The 23,091-nt window shown below is 39.4% G+C and overlaps 2 non-coding genes and 2 pseudogenes across 2 annotated transcripts; 1 reads left to right on the forward strand and 3 right to left on the reverse strand.

Moving 5' to 3' along the window:
• Positions 1-1,387: 1,387 nt before the first annotated feature.
• LOC112129193 (small nucleolar RNA SNORD115) lies at positions 1,388-1,469 on the reverse strand. Its single transcript, XR_002911612.1, has one exon. It is a non-coding gene; the product is annotated as a small nucleolar RNA SNORD115 (small nucleolar RNA).
• Positions 1,470-3,244: 1,775 nt separating this feature from the next.
• LOC112129189 (small nucleolar RNA SNORD115) lies at positions 3,245-3,326 on the reverse strand. Its single transcript, XR_002911608.1, has one exon. It is a non-coding gene; the product is annotated as a small nucleolar RNA SNORD115 (small nucleolar RNA).
• A 1,052-nt stretch (positions 3,327-4,378) lies between these two features.
• On the forward strand, positions 4,379-4,742 carry LOC112129095 (distal membrane-arm assembly complex protein 1-like; annotated as a pseudogene).
• A 9,984-nt stretch (positions 4,743-14,726) lies between these two features.
• On the reverse strand, positions 14,727-14,785 carry LOC112129227 (small nucleolar RNA SNORD115; annotated as a pseudogene).
• Positions 14,786-23,091: the final 8,306 nt, after the last annotated feature.

Here is a 23,091-nt window from a genome sequence, read left to right on the forward strand (position 1 = left end):
CTAATAAAAACTTGCTGGTTTTGCAGCTTGGGTGGCATCATGCAACCTGCCGACATGTGATGTCTCTCCCGGACACCCAGCTTTAAAATTTATCTCTTTTGTACTCTTTCCCTTTATTTCTCAGACCGGCCAACACTTAGGGAAAAATAGAAAAGAACCTACGTTGAATTATTGGGGGCGGGTTCCCCCGATAGAACAGAACGCCAGGAAGGGTCCAAACTTCAGCGCGTCAGGGGCTGGGCACCTGGCTGACAGACACTGGCCCCAGGCCATTGGGCCCAACACGAGTCCTCCTTCCCCTGAAGGAGGGACAGGGAAACACAAGTCCTCCTTCCCCCCTCACCATCTGGAGGGACAGGGAAAAGCGTCCAAACAGAACCTCACGCCTCCATGTGGGAAAGGAGGCAGGGGGTGCTATCTCACACATGCTTTCCCTCCATGGACCCACGTGATGGGATCCATATGAAACAGTGATAGTCATGGATGTGGGGGACCCTTGGTCCTCCCTGCCACTGAACCCTGGAAAACAGGGCAGACTGGTCACTGGGTTCGAGCAAGATGCCCAGGCTGTGTCTTACTGCAAGCCCCTGGAGCACCTCCACTCCCCATGCTGGCTCCCCTACAATTCCTGGGCTGCACCGTGACCCCTGGGTGGGGCCAAGGCCACTATACAGCTCAGGCCAACCAAGGAGGCTGGCCCTGAAGGCAGGCACTGCTGCAGACCCAGCAGATGCACAGCCTGCCCCTGCACAGGGAGGGGACCTACCCAGGCTCCCTCTCCAAGCATGCACTGGAAATAGCAGCCTGGGACCCTGCCTCATGTGGGCTGGGCAGTCCTCGAGGCCAGACCCTAGCACCAAGTCTCAGCTGGAAGCTGCCCTGCATGGGACTAATGGAACTCTTTCCTGCCTGGACCACTGTCACTCCTGCAGGGCTTCAGGGAAGGTGTCCTCCTTGGGTCAGATTCCCAAGGAGGCGGCCCTCCTGGAGAACCAATCCCTTACCAGTGGGGATTCAGGTTGTCTCCCTGAGGAATCCCTCCTGTCCTGAAGGCTGACCCTCAGTGACCCCACGTGGCCTGGTCCATGAGCCCAGCAGGATCCGCTCACCTATGCTGCTCAAGGCCAGGGGGCCTTCATGGGTGGAAGAGCTCACTTAAAGACACAAAGGGAGAATGTGACTTCAGGGATGAGCCACCCACGTGCCCTGCTCCAGGGAACCAGAGCAGTGACACCAAGCCCACACAGGGAAACTGGGCTGCCTCACAGACAAGTGCAGAGACAGGGTTGGGGCCCCTGCAGATACCCTTCAGGGCCTCCAGGTCTCCAGCCCAAAATCCCTCCTGCCAGGGATCCCAGCATCCTCTTCCAAAATTCTCACCTAGGCTGGGCCTCAGCGTAATCCTATTGAGCATGATTTTTAAGTCATCACCTCTCTTCAAGAAAATAGAAGGTTCTCATCATCGACCCAACCCGGGGCAACCCCTCCCCATGCAAACATCCAGCAGGACCTGGATGCGCTCACCACAGCTCAGTGCAGGAGACCAGAGTGCCAGGGAGGGCCGAGCTTCAGCGCACTGGGGGCTGGGCACCTGGCTGATGGACACTGGCCTGGGGACAGTGGGACCAAGGCAAGTCTTCCTCCAGGCTCACTGTCTGGGGGAACAAGAGGACATGTGTCCAAACATGGCCTCATGCCTCCATAGGGGGAAGGTGGTGGGTGGTGCCAGCTCATGCATGCTCTCCCTCCATGGACCCATGTGATGGGAACACTGACCCATCACAGACACAGGGGACCCTTGGTACTCCCCGTCACTGCAGGAAGTGGGGGGTGGGTCACTGAGCTAGGACTAGGACAAGGCAGGCGGGTCACTGAGCTCGTGCAAGACACCTGGGCTGCGCTCTATTGCAGGCCCCACAAGCACCTCCACTACCCACGCCAGCTCCCCTGCAGGACCCCTGGGCCACTCCGAGACCACTGGGCACAGGATAGGGCAACCAACCTGCTCATGGCCAACCAAGGAGGCTGACCTGGAAGCCACATGCTACTGCAGACCTGGCAGTTGCATAGCCTGTGCCTGGGAGTGGAGGGCACCCACCCAGAGTTCTCTCCAAGTGTGCATGGGAAATCATAACCTGGGGCCCTGTGTTCTCTGGTGGGTCCCCATTCATACCCTACACACCTCCCAAACACAGAGCCGAGCCACACTCGGCCCATCAGGGAACACATGGTATCTTCTCCTTTCCTCGGCCCCAAGACCCCACCACCCTGAAGGTGAGTCCGTGGATCAGAAGAAGCCTGGGAGGCAAATTCCCGGGACAGGACCCTCGACAGTGGACCTTCCCACCTAAGGATGCCACCCTTCCCGCTAGTTGCCCGCAGGGAAGGGGTGACCCCCAGCGGGACATGGGCTGGACCCTTTGCCCAAAGCCAGCGAATCCCAGGGCCAGCCTGCAGCACTACCAGGCACCAGCCAGAGCTCAGCCTTGACCCAACCCTGCTGAAGCCGCATTGCCCCCACTAGGCTCAGAGGCACCACTGGGATGGTTCATTGCTCAAAGGCTTGGTCCCATTCAGGGTCATGGGTGGGGCCCAATCCTTGAATCTCCAAAGGCCTGACCCCATAGGCCCAAACGCTCACCCCTCTCTGGGGAAGGAGAGCTCCTGTGTAATCCCTGTGGTGCCCCAGAGCTCCTATGGACCCCCTCATGTGGCCTGGGCAGTCCTCGTGGCCAGACCTGCACACTGAGTCTCAGCTGGGCACTGTCCTGGGTGGGGTTGAAGGAACCCTTATGCTGCCTGGACCACCCTCACCACTGCAGGGCTTTAGAGAAGATATCCTCCTTGGGTCAGACTCCCAAGGAAGCTGCCCTTCTGGGAGGCTGTCCCAAAGGCTGACCCTCGGCAACCCCAGCAGCCTGGCTCATGGCCCATGACCCCAGCAGGATCCACTCACCTATGCCGGTCAATGCCAGGGGGCCTGCCTGGGCAGAAGAGCTCACTGAAAGACATAGGGGAGAATGGGGGTCAGGGAGGAGCCACCCACACGCCCTGCCCCTAGGGAACCAGAGCCCCAGCATATGCCCACACAGGGATCCTGGACTGCCTCATGGGGGAGCTCAGAGATAGGCTTGGGCCCCCTTCAGATGCCCTTCAGGGCCTCTAGGTCTGCAGCCCAAAATACAGTGGCCCTGTCAGGGGCCTCTGGATCCCAGCATTCTCCTCCAAAATTCTCACCTAGGCTGGGCCTCAGCGTAATCCTATTGAGCATGACTTTTAAGTCATCACCTCTCTTCAGGATAATATAAGGTTCTCATCATCGACCCAATCCAGGGCACCCCCCTCCCCGCGCATGTATCCAGCAGGACCCGGATGGGCTCACCACAGCTCAGTGCAGGAGGCCAGGGTGCCAGGAATGGCCTGAGCTTCAGCGCACCGGGGGCTGGCACCTGGCAGATGGACACTGGCTGAGGGCCATTGGGCCCAACACAAGTACTTCCTCCGTGGTCACCATCTGGGGGAACAGGAGTAGGACAGATGTCCAAACAGAACCTCATGAAGGCGGTAGGGTGCAGCGGCTCAGGTATGCTCTCCCTCCGTGGACCCATTTGCTGGAAACGCTGACCCGTCACGGACGCGGAGCACCCTTGGCCCTCCCCGCCACCCAACCCTGGAAGGACAGGATAGGCGGGTCACTGGGCTCGCGCAAGATGCAGAAGCTGTGCCCTACTGCAGGCCCCAGGGAGCACCTCCGCTGCCCACGCCAGCTCCCCGCACACAACCCCCTGGGCCACTCCGGGACCACTCGGCACAGGCTAGGGCCACCAACCAGGTTAGGACCAAACAAAGAGGCTGGCCCAGAAACCACTCACAGCTGCAGACCTGGCAGTCGCATAGCCTGCCCCTGGGCATGGTGGACGCCCTCCCAGGCGTCCTCTCCAAGCGTGCATGGGAAATTGCAGCCTTCGCCTGGGCACCACGTGATTTCTGCGGCGGGTCCCCAACCACACCCCACACTTCCGTTGAACTGGTCTAATTTCGGGCGTCAGCTCTTATTTTTCGAGCGTGTTTGTGAATATTTTGATGTCTTGCATCATTTTACTTTTGAATTGTTTGAAACTACATTTTTTATGTATATGCATTCATATTTTGTAACTTCTTTATTTTTGGTACGTGTCTTCGTTTGTATACAACTACTCTTGTATGTTTTCTAATTAAGATGTATTTTCTTTTTTGTCAGTTTTTCTATTTGTATTACCATTGTCAAAAAGAACCTTCAATTCTCCCAGTGTTTTTGACCGTTTTATGCTTTTTCCTCATCTTACCCATTCTATGTATTTTTTAAAACATAATTTTTAGGGAGGCCGAGTTCCAGAACATGAGGTCTCAGTTGTCCCAGCCTTTTGAGTCCCTCAAGATCGCTGCGCCTCCCGATACCGCTGCCCCACCCGCCAAGCCTGCGCCCCCAGCTACACCCGGAGTGCTGACCTCCCCAGCAGAACACCGCCTTGTTGGAGACCTGCTGGAGCTGTCACGTGCTTTCTGGGTTGGGGCTGATGGGGGCGGGCGGGTATGTGTACTGGGTGGCACGGAAGCCCATGAAGATGGGATACCCCCCGGGTCCATGGACCACTATGAAGAGGGTCATCGGCCTCAGCATTGCCGCCTGGGGTATTGTTGTCATGGCAGACCCCAAAGGGAAGGCCTACCGCGTTGTTTGAAAGTACCACCAGTGAATCTGTCTTCTGTCCCTGTCCCCATGACACACAGAGCAGGCATGGAATTTAATGGATGTCCTGGACAGACACTTGTACATGGACAGGCATCACTACTGTGGATACTACAAGACTGAAAAGAAAATCATATGTTGTCATTCTCTGGCTATGGAGTGTTAGCGGCCTCCACAGATTTCACAGGAACCAATAAATCCCACAGAGAAGTAAACAGGTTCTTTTTCTTATCTGGGGAAGGAAAGTATAACTTATATTTAAATATAATTGTTTAATTACTTAAGCATTATATATAAACATTATATAATAGTATGTCTTATATAATTGCATATCATATTATATATAATAAACAAATATGCTTAGTTATATAGTTAATATAATTTTTAAAACTACAACAGAAAAATTAGCTATTTGATTTCATTATTTTAAAGAGTTCTTTTTATTTCTTTCATAATTGGATCAACAACTGTTATCAACCTAACCCTGGGTGGGCATCATGCAATATACAGAAGTACATGAAACTTTCTGTGTATTAACTGCTCATACTTTGCAGGCATTTTCAAATCCATCACTTTATGAGAGCTTCACAGCTAGTCTGAGGTAGTTACTTCATTGGAGGTAAAACTTAAAACACAAGAAAGAGCCCACATGATTTGCCTAGGGTCATTCAGTAAGTCGGTGATGGAGCTAGAACTTGCTCTTGTCAGGTTTTTGTTCTAGTCTTCCCTTTCATGGAGGCAAGAATAACCATTATGAAACAGTTAGATAATCATAAAAATCAGCATACAATAAAAGACTTAAATGTCACAAGAAAAACTCAAAACCTTTAGCTAAAAAAAAAAAGATCTTTTGATTCTTTTTCCATAAGCACTAGATATGTTTCTGCAATGATTTTGAGATAAGTACTCAAAATTACATAGCTCATTTCTAAGAGAAGGCCATGTTTTCTACCTGTTGAGTTTTTCTACCCTGAGATACTATGGCTTCTTTGTAAAGGTACATAAAGTGTTTTTCAAAGCAGAAAGATACTGTTAAATTCAGCTGCTAATCATAGTGTATGTGTTTGGAATGACATGTTGAGCAAGTAATACCCTTAAGCTGTTGCTTTTTGCAGCATTATGTGGAAGTGCCTAAGTCTATTTAGCCTCACAGATGACTTTAGAATCTGGTATTTTCTACATCAGAGTTCATAGTGGGGATGGTGCTATGCATATCTATGCAACTGACAAGGAAAACATTTCAAACCTAAAGTAGGCAACAAGATATTATTTATATGAAATCCATAATTCAGTTATGCAATGTTCATGAATAGAGAAGTTTTAAGTTGGAAGGGACCACAGATGACCCAAAGCAGATCACATATGGTCATTCACATACCTAAAATACCTACAAAGACAAGTTGTTCCCTGGTTTAAAAGGCAGTCTGTTCTATTGATGGACTGCTTTAGTCTGAACATTTTCTTAGGTTAAGCCAAAAACACATAAACCTAACTTGGTCTTGGCTTGATCTACTGGGTAAACAATAACTCTTAAACGTATATACAGTTGACCCTTGAACACCACAGGAGTTAAGAGTGCTGAACATTTGCTCAGTGGAGAATCTGCATATAACTTGACTCCCCAAAAACTTAATTAGTAGTTAGTCTACCATTGACTGGAAGCCTTACTGATAACATAAAGCAGTTGATTAACACATATTTTTTGTGTTGTATATATTATATACTGTATTCTTACAAGAAGGTAAGCTAGAGAAAAAAACGTTATTAAGGAAGTAATATATTCACTATTCATTAGGAAGAAGTGAATCATCCTAAAGGTCTTCATCCTCATCTTCATGCTGAGTAGTCTGAGGAGCAGGAGGAGTTTGTCTTTCTGTCTCAGTGGCAGAGGTAGAAGAAAATCCACAGATAAGTGGACCTGCACAGTTCAAACCTGTGTTGTTTGGGTCAACTGTATCGTAATAGCATTTTAATGTTTTTCTCAGACTTTTACAAGTATGAATCTGAGCTGTTTCTGAATAAACCTGCCTGCTCACCATTAAAAAATTTTTTTAGAAGACTTTTTAATGGGTGTGCAATACAAGCATGATTTGTCATACTGGGACCTTGAGGTTTTTATATACCCTTGCCTTGTTTGGCATATACTAGACCATGCCACTTTTTAATATATTCTCTCTATATTTATGGTTGCCTTTTAGCAGGATTTTGCATGGGCTATTTGTGAGATATTCTAAAATTATATGCCTTAATGGAAAGTAATCCCAGTATCCAGAACGCAGTTATGAGCCCACTCTGTATTGTCATTTCCCCACATCTTCGATGTGTTTTTTGCTTTCACTCTCATTAGACTATGAGGAGTTCACATGTTTTCACACACATGAAATTCATGTGTTCATCAACATAATCAATTCTGGGTTTAGCTGGAATAGGAATTTCCTCAGTCTCATATTCCAATTTTGTTGGTAGGATTCTTAACTTTTTCTTTTTCTTTTCTTTTTTTTTTTGAGACAGAGTCTCGCTCTGTTGCCAGGCCAGAGTGCAGTGGCACGATCTCGGCTCACTGCAACCTCCGCCTCCCCGGTTCAAGCGATTCTCCTGCCTCAGCCTCCCAAGTAGCGGGGATTACAGGTGTGCGCCACCATGTACAGCTAATTTTTTTTGTATTTTTAGTAGAGACGGGGTTTCACCATGTTGGCCAGGATGGTCTCAATCTCTTGACCTCGTGATCCACCTGCCTCAGCCTCCCAAAGTGCTGGGATTACAGGCGCTGGATTCTTAACTTTCAAAATTCTTTCAGAAACCCTAAATTTATTACACTCAGAGTCTCATTTATATTACAGAGATGTTGGTCTTGTAGAGAGACCTTACTTTTTGTATTGAATTGTTAATGATATCAACATCAGGTAATAATATTTTGTGATAGGATAGCATCAAGTGGAGCTGTCAATCCATAAGAACATCACATGTCAATATCCAGGTTGACCAAATCAGTATACCTGGCCTCCTTGGTGGTGAATATTTCCTAGTTCAGTGGGCTATTTGAAACTGTCATACCACTGATGCATATTTGAACAGATTCTTTATTACCTCCACATAAGAATTCTCCTTCATCATATAATGGGGTTAGAAATTGAGAATAAATTTAGTAGTCTATTTTGCTACATGCTTTGTCTTTTGAGGCTTAGTTTTCACTCTTGTTTTGTTCCCCCCCGCCCCCAATTTATACCAAGTACATAATCAATAGATGGGGCTCAGTGGCCTAAAGCTGTAATGTAAATTTTTATTGAATAGCTCAATATATTTCTTTCGAAGATTCATAACACATTATAAACTATGTAAATAAGAAAATGTACATACTTTAGTGAAATTAGTTTTATTATTTCAGTTTTCAGAAATTTCAATCTGCAATGCCAGATTTCAGCTCTTTTACCTATAATATGATCAACCTTTTTATACCATCATTTAATCTCTACATAGACAGTAGTATGTCCAATACCTGTTTGTCTGAGTAGTTATAATCTTGTACTTCAGTACCAGCTAGTATACATTGTAGTTGTTGAATAACCAGTGGTTGTGCACTCATGCAAGTGAAGGCTTCTGAAAATTCTTTACTATATATTTTTTTGCAATAGGATTTTATTACCAGATGTCCAATTCCAAATGCTTTCCCAATTCCATTTTTGTTTTTCTTCGTCATATCTTGTTTAGATTTTGATTCTATCATGTTTGCATCTTTCTGCAAATTGTCCAATGCACTAAGTTTATCAGTAATTGTTTCTATATCAGAAGAGTTTACAATTGTAGTCCTAGTTTTTATTCCCCCAATACTGTATTTAATAATCTCTGGCCAGGTATGGTGGTATGGTGGCTCGTGCCTGAAAACCCAGTGCTTCGGAAGGCCGAGGCAGCAGGATCACTTGAGGCCAGAAGTTCGAAACCAGCCTGAGCAAGACCCTGACTCTACAACAAAAAAAATAGGCAGGCATGGTGGCATGTCCCTGTAGTCCCAGCTACTCAGGAAGCTGAGATGGGAGAAGCCCTTGAGCCCAGGAGTTACAAGCAATAGAGAGCTATGATTGTGCTACTGCACTCCAGTGTAGGCAACAAAGCCAGACCCCATCTATTAAAAAAAGAAATCTCTTTCAGTTTGATCATAGTGCCATTTTAGTCCCTGAGTAAAAACATTTCATACTGGTAAAGCCTATCATGTACAAGTAGAATTCAGTTTACTCACATTAGCTATTGTAGTATTAAATGATACAGACCATTTAATTATCCTCGAGTTTGTAAGTATGGGGACTGGAGACTGCCAGGTTCTAAACAAGGTAAGCTCATTTTTAGGGGATGATGTTTTGGGGGTTTTGAAGAAACTAACCCTCACCATTTGGGCTGGGATATTTCCTCCTCATCTGTGCATCTATTTAAGCTTTATTAAATTGGACCCCCGTGGCTATTTAAGATATAGAGTTTGTCCGGGCATGGTGGCTTACACCTGTAATCCCAGCACTTTGGGAGTCAAAGGCGGGTGGATCACCTGAGGTTGGAAGTTTGAGACCATCCTGACCAACATGGAGAAACCCCATCTCTACAAAAAATACAAAATTAGCCAGGCATGGTGGTGCATGCCTATAATCCCAGCTACTCAGGAGGCTGAGGCAGGAGAATCGCTTGAACCTGGGAGGCAGAAGTTGTGGTGAGCCGAGATCGTGCCATTGCACTCTAGCCTGGGCAATAAGGTGAAACTCTGCTCAAAAGAAAAAAAAAGATACAGAGTTGTTGGAGTTTTGTGATACCCTTCAGGGACTTTCAATTTGAATATAATTACGTTCAACTTAATTAGTTAAAAATTTCTTCTCATCAGTATCTTCAATAACACAAAGGGTGATGATATTTAAGATTTTTGTAATATTGACTAATCAGTGAGAAGATTTGAAATTTTTCATGTCTTCTGAATTTAAATCATCCAGTTGGTGAGTTTGAAGTATTATGACAAAGAAAGGGGTTTCTTAAGTCCTGATCTCATATTCAGGACAATTTTTAATTGCCACAAAATTCCTAAAGGTTGAGATACTAACTTTTAAAAGAAAGACTAATAATAATAAGCTTTATGTTCAATTGATACAAACTAAGTATTAAAATTATAATGGTCAAAATAATTAAGAAGAACGTATTAATAACAAAACAGTCTATCTCTCCTGCTGTCTGTCAAATAAGTTTTTCTCTTCAGCTTGCATATTATTCAAGGTTACTATCTAGAGAATTTATCCTTAAAGTCCTAAATGGGAATTATACCCCACTCGATGGTGGATGTTGGTCTCACATGTGAAGCGTGTATCCACTTGGGTTTCTCCTTCATCTTGATAGTACTGTGAATTCTCAACCACACTTGATAGGGTTCTGTCCAGTGCGGTCACAGTCTGTCATCAGAACACTTTGATGTAGACTGAGTCTCCTGTTCAATATCAATGACACACTTCCCCAGGGGGCTTTTTCAGCATCTGGCCACATGTTGGCAAGGTGAGCCCAGGAAAACCCACAAACTCTTTAAGTATCATATATGGTCATGAGGATTTTCTGTTGTATCAGAGAATGGGTTAGGCTTAAGCCCAAGATTTGTAGACCTTCCAAACTCAAAGGGAGTAATGTTGGGCTTGCTAGAGGGATTTAATCTTATTTTAAATGAAACAGATGGTAAGGTTTTACATAATTTAGCTAAATAATTCTTTAGGGTATGTGGTTCATTCATTCCACTTGTTCAGAAGACTGGGGATAACAGGTAGGTAAATTACTGGTATTTGTAGAGAATTACAAAGCTCCCGAATTCCCACAGATACAGAATGATTCCCCTACTGAATTCCAGATATTCAGGAATTCCAGTGGTTGAGATGATATGATTCAGTAAGAGCTTGATCACTGTTTGAACATCTGCTTTAGCCTATCCAGACACCAATACACAACACTGGTAAAAATATTTACTATCTTCTAAAGGTGGAAGTTCTATAAAGTTCTTGTGCCAGCAGATCCTAGGTATCATGGGCCTTAGTAGGCTTTCTTGACTTATTTTAGGTAAGTAAAGAATTTTTCTGACAAAGAGCATATCTTCATATTATTTCCTGAATTATATGATCCTATTACAAAGATTTCAAGTTGTCAGCATATTCCTTTTGCTTGAACGAACTTGTTGGTGGCATGAAAAAGCCACTCAATCATATAACAATTGGAATAAAGGAAAGATTTCATTATGTAATTCTCATTTTCCTATGGTGTTCATCTTAGTTCTCCTTCATTCCTAATTTTCTAATTCTTAAGAGAGTTGGCTATTTCTGAAATTATGAATAGGAGGTTTTGGATAGAAGTGATAGAGGTTTGATTTCCCCAGTCTAAACCTTAGAAGCCCTTCACAGCTAGGTCTGCAAATTAATTTGTTTTTAAAGAGTTAATCTTGTTTTCCACTGTGAGCTCTACAATAAATTACATAAATCTGTTAGAGAAGTTTGAATGACTCTACTAAATCAGAAATTAGTTTCTCATGTAATATTTTAGTTCCTATTGATGTTAGCATCTGTTTTTCCAAAGTTGGCTAGTCACATAACAGACCACAAACATATAGTTATTATCAGTATAGATATCTGCTTTATAACTGGTGGCTAATTTAACAGCTGGTATAATAACTACAATTCTGCCACTTGGGCTGATTTTATGTTTCAAAAAACAGAAGCCTCTAAGCTGCATGAGGGTTGATCACCGTAGAAGATGCTTTTATATTCCTTTGTGGGTCTTTCACACAGAATATATTGATGAATATTCAGTCAACATTGGGAATAGGAATATTAGAAAAATCAGACCATGCTCCAGTGTCTTCCTCAATGACTCTGAGACAGTCAAGTTCAACTTATTCTGTCACGATCTGGCCACAGAGTAGCTGTCAAACGGTTACACCTTCCTAGAATAGCATTAGGATTAGATAATAAGACTTGTTCTTAGCTCGTTTGACAGCACACTGACAAGTGTTGTGTCTTATGAACTTGTAAAATAGCAGTAACAACACGAAGTACCTGTAAGTAAGTTAAATTTCTCAGAGTCAAGGACTGAATGAGCCTTTTCAATCAGGGGAGTGGTTGCCACTGTACCTTATAAATATCATCGCATTTCCAGAGAAACAAAATACAAGAACCCAGGAAAGTAAGCAATGTGCCTATAATCAAGGCCTAATTTTGGAGTAACCCTTAATCTCAAGACAGAAAAGGTAGAACCACTTTTTTAACAAGGTTAAAAAAGTAATACAAGTGAAGAAATAGCAGCTATTTTAAGGGCATAAAAGACTTCTTCAGCCTTGTTTTGACTTTAATAAAGAGTTCTAGTGATGTTTCATGTAACATCTCAGTGAGAGGCTTAGCCTTTTCATAAAAGGCAGAGATCTACAATTAATCCTCAAAATCGGTAAAGTTTTTTTTTTTGGTATGTTGTTTCATTTGTATATTAGGCTGACTTCAAGATGCAACCACCTTCCATCTGCCAATAACACAGATCCCAAGTATTTTACTTCAGTTGGTAATATTGCAACTTAGCTAGCGAGGTTTTATGTCCTGGGAGTCTAAGAAATTTAGTAAAGCTAAAATGTCTTCTTTACTAGCATGTAAGTTATTAGCAGCTATCAATAACAATTAGTATGGAATCCTAATGTGAGGAATATTCTTTATATTTTCTTATAAATTCCCAGAGAATAGAGTAGGTGACTCTCTGAATTCCAGGAAGATCCATTGCCACAAATATTGAAAGCCTCCCACTTCACAGGTAAACTCAAACAGGAACCTCGACTCCCCAGCTAAACATGGAGAACAAAACATTGAACATAAATCCATGACAGAAAAATACTTAGATAACTCAGGAACAGATATTAAAACAGTGGCAAGATTGGGAATTACAAGTGTCAGAGGAATCACAACTTGTTTCTCTAAGATCATGCGTAAATCTTTAAACAGTTTGACCTTCCCTGTCAAGTTTTCCTAAGTTTCTCACAGGTAATATGGAAGCATTATGAAGTGAATGTGCCTTTTTTTTTTTTTTTTAACTATGCCATGTTTTTAAAAATTTTTCTAATTACATCGTATTTGAGGTAAAAATACAGAAAGTGTTCTATACATGGCCAAGGTTTTTCTCTGTTGTAAGTTACAACAATGGTATTGACCTCTTTTGTTAAATATTTATCATTTGTTCCTAGGACTCATAGATATGGGTTTATTTTCTGTAACTTGGGAGTGCTTCTCCAGCATTGAGTGAGACTCCTACTCTCCCACAGCCATCTTTTGTTTCAGAAAGCACATATTTAGCAATGCAGATACCTTGCATCCCAGAAGCTCCAAAAGCACTCTCTTCAGAGTACAGAAGATCATAGCCCTTGGTTTACACAGCAGGCCCTTTCTTAAAAGATTATTGGGCATATTAGGAGACAAGGCATATTCTTCTTAGAGAGGGCCTATTTGCATGAAAACCTCAGAGGAGAAAGAAGAGGTAGAAGATAGTCCAGAAATACTTGTATCTGGATATCCTAGTTTAGGATAAAACAGAAAAGGCTGTAGAAATTGCAGAATACGTTGCTCCAGTATCCAGAAAAAAGGGTAAAAAAGGATTAAAAGATAGGAAAAAGAAACAGACACATAAATTTATCCATTCCCAGCTCTGTTTCCTCATTATATCAATTTTGCCCATGCTTTGCTCCATTTGCCAATTATTTTCTGTCTGATTTTACAGAGTAGGGAAGACCTGCTCAAGGAGGTTGTAAAGCTTGTCAGGTTTTATCCCTTGCATCTTTCTCAATCTCATCCAAGATTCCTTTTTCTAATGTGTTGACTTTTTACAAGAGTGACGTATTAATTTCCCGTTAGCTTGTGCCCTCTTATTTATTGGTGGCCCAAATAAGTATTTGCTCACTTTGTGAATAATTGTAACTGGGCGGCTAACACTGCAGTCTTAAGGTTTTTTTCTTCTCTTTCTCCATATTTTCTCAAAGTTGGGTTACTGCCATGAATATTTGAGAAACTATCTGTTCTTGCTAGCACCCACTTTTTCTCTTAGTTGTATTTGAATTCCTGGCAACAAAAGTGCCAGAAAAATGGAGAGGACCAAGGATCTATTCTGATCTGTCTGTGAATTTATACCTGTTAATTTAGAAAATGTTTCAGTGAGCTATGGTAAAAATCAATGGAGAAGTCACGCAGCTTGTGAGTACAGCATTTAGCTTCTCCCAGTTCACATTCTATAGAAAGTTTTCAAGGACTGCTATAAGCAGTCCTTCATGTCGGATTCCCAAGGCATTGAATAGCCTACCTGTCAGGGGAGGTGGAGAATTGGACTCCAAGTCCTCAGCCCTCCTTCATGACGGGGCTCTCACGTGGTGTTTATTGTATCAATCAAAGTCAACTGGAGGCAACACTCCATGCAACATCCAGTGTGCATCCCCAATGTGCAGGGCCAAAGATTGAAAACACACTTCAGAGTGCCTTGGGATATATTTGTGGATATCCTTAGAGCACTGAAAAATAACTCTTAAGACAGCTAATTTCAGCTGGAAAAAAAGGCATATGGATTATTAGTATTTTGGGTCCTGCAAGCAGTCCTGGATAAGTTCTAACAAGCATTTGAGTTGCTGAAATTCCAAAAGGCTAGAGCTGATATTCTTCATGTTGAGATGAAAAATAAGTTGATTTGAGATGATACCAACAAATCACAAGATTTCTCAACTTTCAATCAAAGCAAAGCTCAGGTGTAAAATTAAGTTATTCAAGTCCTTATTTTTGCCATTTAGTAGTCTGACTCCATTTTTTATTCCTTTTCTTCCAAATTACTAGGACAACCATTCACTAATCTGATGCTTTTATTCTATTACAGTCTCTTATCTAAATTCTCACTGACTCCTTGTTATTTTCTCTTAATAACTTCTGTTTCCATAGCTATGTTTTGCACAGCCTAGGACACTCCCACGTCTCCTCCCAAGAATGGGTCTCAGCATAATACTTATGAGCATAATTTTTATGTCATCAAACCTCCTCATGACCCAAACCATGGCACTAAATATATATATATTTATCCTATATATCCTAAATATATATCTATCCTAAATGTGTGTGTGTGTATATACATATATATATATATATATATAGATATATATATATATGTATATATATTTGGTCCTAAAAGTTATAACCAGGGATGGCATCCTTAAACCCTTCTGTGAAAGTATATTGGAGTTCATACATATTCAGTGTGGCTTTTCATGTGTCCCTGATGTAAGAGGCCATATAGTCTTCTTCCTCTGGTGTTATTTATCTAAGGACAGGAGTAGGGCAGTAGATGAGAACTGTATCTCATGGGTGTTATTCCTAAAAAAGTAAATTAGGTATCAGGAAGCTCCTAAGTTTATTGAATTTTATATCTATGGGCAAACAAACAAGTATCTGGATCTCAATCCCCTGGGTACAATTGCCAGGTTCCTTGAATATTCATAGTCCATCAATGATCTACAAATGTCATAACATACTGCAAACCTGAAATACTATAATAGGGATGAATTTTTCTACTTGCATGCTTAGATCCAAATAAATATTGCACTGTAGAAATTATACCAATGAATCACAAAATTTTCTCAACTTTCAGTCAAGGCAAGCTCAGGTAAAAGGTGAAAATCTTACAAGAATCACATCACATACATAACTCATGAAGAAGACTGCATAATGATATTCATATTGTCTGAAAGAATGAATCTAAATTCCTTAGAAACTAGTCTTCGCTAGAACCAAGGTCTATTTGAACTTTCTCAGTTGCCAAAGGCAAATTTCATTCGTGTAATATTGTATATCCTGCCAACCAGATTTATTTCAATACAGTAAAATCACAGGAAAAAATGAGATATAATTTCTAAAAATTATGACAATGAACCACTAAAATCAGGTTAACATAAAATAAGGAATTGCTCAATTGGAAGGAGACAGAGATGGATGAAAATAAGTTCCCCGCCCACAAATAGAATTTCTATTTTAATGGAGTTAAGAATATATGAATCTAGGTAATATGACATCATAGAGATGATACCAATAATCAAAAAATTTCTCATCTTTCAGTCAAAGCAAAGCTTAAGTATAAAATTAAGTTCTTCTCATGGTGATCTTATCATCTATGTGGATCACACATGGAGAAGAATTAGTCACAATACTATCCACGTTCCTAGAGAGACTATGTGCATATTTTAAGGTTTACTTATCCTTCAACTCCTCCTGGGCACTTTGTTTTCAATTTTTGCTATTAGATATGGCACCATGATAAGCATTCATGTATACATATTTTGGGTCAATCATGCATGAATTTTTGTTAACCATACACCTGAGAGTGTGTTGCCTCCACTCAACTTTAGTGAATACTAAGAGAATTCTAAACAACACATCATAGACTTTTAAATTTTATACAGATGATCCTTGATTTATGAAGGAGTTACCTCCTAATAAACCCACTGTAAGTTAAAAACACTGTAAATAAAAAATGCTTTTAGTACACCTAATGTACTGAACATCATAGCTTTGCCTAGCCTACCTTAAATGTGCTCAGAACACTTACATTAGCCTACAGTGGGTCAAAATGATGGCAGCACAGTACACGATGAAGTATTGGTTTGTTTACCTTCATAACTGCATGACTGCTAGGAGCTATGGCTCAATTGCTGCTGCCTAGCCTCACTAGAGTATCATACTGCCAGTGGCTAGCCCGGGAAACGAAAATTCAAAATCCAGGGTATGGTTTCTACTGAATGCATATCATTTTCACAACATCATAAAGTGGAAAAATCATAAATCAAACCATTATAAATTGGGGACTGTCTAGATATACTGGAAGATGTTTATCTGATTGTTGTCTGAATTATTTTTCTCATGGCTAATGACCTTAAATACCTTTTCATAGGCTTATTGGCCATTCAGATATCCTCTTTTGTGAAGTTCCCATTTAAGTGTTTTCTAACTTTTTGACATGTAAAAGTTGTATCTTTTATATGATGCTTCTTCATTGATTATATACTTTGAGAAATAAAAATTTTAATTTGGATGCAAACTAATTCATCAATATTTTCCTTTATGCTTAGTGTTATTGGTATTTTTCACTTTCTCCCAAATTATGATGACACTGTCCTATGTTATGTTATGTTCAAGAAGCTTTACTGTTTTGCCTTTCATGAATAGACCAACATTACACCTAGAAATGATGTTATCTGTATGGTTTGAAAAGGAATTCACTTTTTTATGTATTGATATCCAGCACCAACTATTGAACAAACCATTCTTTCCTCATCATGCAGGAGTGGCACTTTTATCATAAAGCAAGTAATATCTATTGATCTGCTTGTGGAGTGGAGTCTCTATTTTGTTCCATCAGGCTAGTTTTCTGTCTTTTGTCGGTAACTGTAACCTTGTAATAGTAGGCCTTAAATTTTGGCCATGTAACTTATGCAAAATTGTCCATCTTCATCAAGACTATCTTGGCTCTTCTTGACTTTTTGTATCATATATAATTCTTGAAATTACATTGAACATTTAATAAATGGCATTCAGATTTAGAACGCTCTTACATTGGGATCTTTAAGTGAATTTGGGGGAGAATTAACATGTATATTATATGTAATTGAATTTGCCACTCTGAATATATTATATCCCTCCATTTGTAAGGTATTATTTGCTTCCTTTCCATAATGTTTCATAATATTTTGTGTGAATTTTTTCCTATGGAATTGATGTTTCCAATGTTCCCAAAAATGTTATCTTTTAAAAACTTCATTTTTCATTTGTCATTTTACATAGAAATACATTTAATTTTAGTTATCTGCTTTTTAACCCAGCAATCTTGCTCAATTAACTTCCTAATTTTAATTGATCATGTTCAGGCTTGTTTCTTGTCTGTAAATAATGAAATGTGTACCTTTCCATTTCCAGTCCTTATTCTATGACTGTACTCCCCTAGTTAGGACATCCAGTATAGTAATGAATAGAAATGATGAAAAAAAATCACTCTTTTATTCCCAATCTCATAAAAACGCTTTCTCTATCTCCACTGTCAATAATTTTACAATTAATTTATTTTGTAAATACCCTTTATCTCATTACATTTTTTTCAATTTTTAGTTCCCATAAATTCCTAGTTCCAATAAAGAGACTTATAAAGAATAGTTTTTATATTTTATCAAATGCTTTTTCTTATTTGAGATGATCATATAACTTTTCTTCTTTCTTATGTTACCATAGTGAATTACATTGAGCGATTTTGAATTCATTTTTGAAGTAAACATTTTAAATTTTTTAAAAAGTGAAGCTGAAACAGAGTTCCCAAATACTCTATACCCAGTTTCCCCTCCTGTAAACATCTTGTATTAATATGGCACATTTGTCACACTCAATGAACCAATATTGATAGATTATTATTAACTAAAGCCCACTTTATTCAGATTTCCATAGTTTTACATAATGTACTATTACTTTTCTAGGATCCCATATAGGATGCCATATTCCATTTAGTTGTCTTGTCTATTTAGGCTCTTCTTGGCTGTCACACTTTCTCAAGCTTTCCTTTTTGAGGACCTTCATAGTTTTGAGCAAAACTAGTCAAGTATTTTGTAGAGTATATCTCAAGTGGGATTTGTTTGATGATTTTTCTCATGATGATACTGATCTTATGGGTTTTTGGGAGGAAGACTGTAGAGGTAAAGTGCAATTCTTATCACATATCATATCAAAGGTATATACTATCAACACGATTTATCACTACTGATGTTAACCTTGATTACCATGCAGAGATAGTGCTTGTCAGGTTTCTCCCCTGCACAGTTACTCTTCCCTTCCATCCCCCATTTCCACCCTGTACTCTTTGAAAGAAAGTCACCAATGTGCCTAATGACTTTCTTCCCACACTTGACGAGTAAGGAGTTCAACCTCCTTAAGGGCAAAAGTATCTATGAAAACTATATGAAATTATTCTGCACAAAAAATCTATGTTCTCCCCAATTTATTTATTCATTTGATCATTTACATCAATATGGATTCATGGATATTTTATACTTTGGGTTGTAATCTAATATTATGCTATTCATTTTTTAAAATTTCTTCCAGATTTGACCACTGGAAGCTCTTTTGTTTGGTTCCTGAGTCCCTTTGATATACTTTCATCAATGTGGGGTTATTGTTTTAGTACTTCCTTACTCTCTGGCACTATATGATGCTCCAGGCTCATCTTGTACATTTCCTACCCAGTCCTAGAATCAGCCATTTCTACAAGGATCCCTGATTTGTTCTATTGGAGAATGGTATTAGAAACTAAGGGCTGGGTTCTAGGTGTGCCCATTGTTACTAGAGTGTCATTGCTTCTAGGCATTCTCAGTTGACACAGGGTGTGTAAAATAACTATGTAAATACATGCATCTATATTTCTATGTGTAACCATCTGTCTGCATATTAAACTAAACATAAGTTTACACTGATGTTTCCAACTCTAATCCATTACAACACAAATCATTCGTTTCTTCTTGTCTGTAACTTTTCATTCCAACAATAAGAAAATGTATACCATCTGCCAACCATTTACTTAATTGTTCAATTCCAATATACATATGTATCATGATTTAGAATTGCTAACTCACACACCTACAGAAAACAACTTCATCAAATAGTGTGCAGTGCTCATGTACAGTCACTTTGCCTCTAGTCTTAGATTCCACTCATTTTCAAAGTTACTTAAGTCATTATCTTTTCTCCCCAACATTATTCGTAAGCTTGTTTAATACATTTGTAAAACAGCTGGATTTTGTCAGACACTGTGTTCCATCTTGGATCCCCCAAACTCCTAAATGATTTTTTAAAATTTGTGTACATTAAGGTTCATTTGTGCTTTAAAGTTCACTGCGTTTTGACAAATGCACAGTATAATGTATACACTATTACAGTACCATACAGAATAGATTTGCTGTGATTTATCTATTAAATCCCTGCCCCTTCGCCTGAACCCTGCCAACCATTGATATCTATAGTTTTGCCTTGCCCAGAATGTTACAAAAATGAAGAATATTGTACGTATTCTTTTCAGATTGGCTTATTTTACTTAGCAATATGTATCTATGATTTATCCATGTTTTTGTGTGGCTTGATGGGTTAATCCTTTTTATTGCTTAATAGTATTCTATTGTATGAATGTATCACAGTTTGTTTATCCATCCACCTATTGAATGATATTTTAGTTAATTTCAGGTTTTGGTCATTATGATTAAAGCTGTAATATTCATGTGCTGGCATTTATGTGGACATAAGTTTTCAGATTAGTTGGGTAAATACCAAGGAGCATAGTGGCTAGATATATGGCAGGACTATGTTTAGCTTTCTAAGAAACTGCCAAACTGTCTTCAAAAGTGGCTGTGCTATTTTGCATTTCCATCACCAATGAATGTTGCTTGCCTTTTCAACAGAAGTTGGCATGATCAGGCTTTGGATGGATTTTAGCCATTCTATTACATGGGAATATATGTGTACTGTGTGTAGCGTATATGTGTACTGTTTACATGTATATGAGTACATGTGTAGTGGTATTTTATTATTTTTTATCTCCAGTGACAGAAAATGTTAAGCATCTCTACGTAAGTGTATTTATCATTTGTATTTTTTTTTTTTTTTTTTTGGTATGGTGTCTGTTCAGATCTTTTGCCTATTTTTTAATTGGGTCATTTGTTTTCTTATTGCTGAGTTTTAAGAGTTCTCTATATAGTTGACTAGAATACCTTTATTAGATATGTGTTTTGAAAATATTTTCCCCCAATCTGTGGCTTATCTTTTAATTAATTTAAGTGCCTTTTTCCAAACAGAACTTATATTTTAAAAGCTTACCATTTTTTTTCCTTCATGGTCTGTGTCTTTGGCGTTCCCCATCACAAAACCCAAGATCAAATACATTTTCTCTTTTCTTTTAGAATTATTAACACTCTGCATTTCATATTTAGTTCTATGATCTATTTTGAGTTAATTTTTGTGAAACATCTAAAACCTATGTCTAGGTTCACTTTTTCGCATATAGACATCTCCTTGTGGCAGCACCATTAATTGAAAAGACTATTCTTTTATGCATTGGATTGTCTTTGTTCCCTGACACAGGTCAGTTAATTATATTTGTGTGTGTCTATTTCTGGGCTCTCTGTTCTGTACTATTAACTTATGTATCTGTTCTTTTGCCAGTACCACAAAGTCTTGATTACTGCAGCTTCTAGTAAAAGTCTTAAATCAGGTAGTATTTCTCCTCTGTCTTTGTGCTTCTTCAGTGGCATGTTGGTTATTCTTTGTCAACATCTACAAAATAGCCTGCTGGGATTTTGAATAGAATTGAATTGCGTCTATAAAGTTGGGAAGAACTGACATTTTTATAATATTGAGTCTTCTATGTATGGATACAGGATATATGTTCATTTCTTTTGATCTTTGATTTCTTTTATCAAAGTTTTATAGTTTTCTACATATAGACATATAGATCCTGAACCTCTTTTTCTTTAGGTTTATAAGTAAGGGTTTTATTTGCTTTTGTTATGGTGCTATTATAGTTTTTTTCTAATTTCAATAGACTATTACTGGTTTATAGGTAAGCAATTGGTTTTTGTATATCAACCTTATATCCTTTAACTTTGTTATACTCACTTATTAGCTCCAAGTTTTTCTTTTGTGGATTCTTTGGGATTTTCTCCATGTCATCCTTGAGTAAAGAGTTTTATTTCTTCCATCACAATCTGTATGCCTCATTCCCTTTTCTTGTCTTGTTGCGCTAGCTAAGACTTCCAGTGTGATGTTGCATAGAATTGAAGGACATCCTCGCCTTGTTCCTGAAATTAACATAGAGTCTCTTACATTTAAGTATGATATTAGCTATGGGGTTTTTTGTAGAATTTTTTCATCAAGTTGAGGAAATTTCCTTGTATTCCTAGATTGCTGAGATTTTAAAAATCATGAATATTCAATTTTGTGAAATGCTTTTACTGCATCTATTGATATAATAATATAATTTTTCTTCTGTAGGCTATTGATATGGTCTACTACATTGGCTGAATTTTGAATGTTGAAACAGCCTTGCATACCTGGAATAAATCCCATAATGTACATAATGGTACTAATTTTTTCTACACATTGTTGAATTCAATTTGATAATATTTTGTCAAGGAGTTTTATGTCAATATTCATGAGAGATATTGGTCTGTAGTTTTTCTTGTAATGTTTTTATCTGGTTATTATGTTAGGGTAATGAAGGTTTGCTGTAACGAGTTGGGAAGTCGTCCTTCTGTTTCTATTTTCTGGAAGTAATGGTGGAGAACTGGTATTGTGTCTTCCTTAAATGTTTGGTAAAAATCACTAGTAAAACTCTCTGGGCATGGTGCTACTTTGGGGGAAGGTTAATTATTAATTCAATTTCATTAATAGATATATTGCTATTCAGGTTACCTATTTTTCCTTTTGGGGGTTGTGGTAGTTTATATTTTCAAGGTATTGGTCCATTTCATTTACCAAATCTGGAGGCATAGAGTTGTTCTTACTATTCTGTTATCCTTTTTATGTCCATGGGATCAATATTGATGTCTCCTCCTTTACTCCTGATATTGGTCATTTGTCTTTTTTCTTTTCTTTGCTTAGCCTGACTAGAAGTTTAGCAATGTTACTGATCTTTTAAACAAATCAACTTTTGGTTTTCTTGGTTTTCCATACTGTTTTCCTGTTTTAAATTTCATTGATTTTTATTCTTTTATTATTTCTTTTCTTCTGTTTGCTTAAGGTTCTTCTGTTTGCTTAAACTGTTCTGTATTTTTCTAAGGTGGAAGCTCAGATTGATTATTGGTCTGTTTCTTTTTAATGTATGTATTTAATGCTAAAAACTTCCTTGCAAGCACTACTTTAGCTGCATCCCACAAATTGTAACCAGTATTGTCCAGTTGGAATTAGTTCAAAATAAATTTTAATGTCTCTAATGACTTGTTCTTTGATGTGTCTATTATATACAAGTGTGTTGTTTAGTTTCCAAATATTTGGAGATTTCCTAGCTATGTCTTTCTTTATTGGTTTCTAGTTTTATTACATTGTGACCTGAGTACTTAGTATGATTTATAATCTTTTAAATTTGTTTTATGGCACATAATATGATGTTTTCATGAATATTTCATGTAAGATTTAGAATAATGTATATTCATGTATATTCTTCTGTTGTTGGAGTACTCTATAAGCATCAAACAACTTAATTGATAATGCTGTTCAGGTTATCAATATTCTTATTTATGTCTATGCCAGAGGGATGTTGGAACTTCTCACTATAAATAG

The sequence above is a fragment of the Pongo abelii genome, chromosome 16, assembly GCF_028885655.2.
Source record: "Pongo abelii isolate AG06213 chromosome 16, NHGRI_mPonAbe1-v2.0_pri, whole genome shotgun sequence".
Lineage (NCBI taxonomy): Eukaryota > Metazoa > Chordata > Mammalia > Primates > Hominidae > Pongo > Pongo abelii.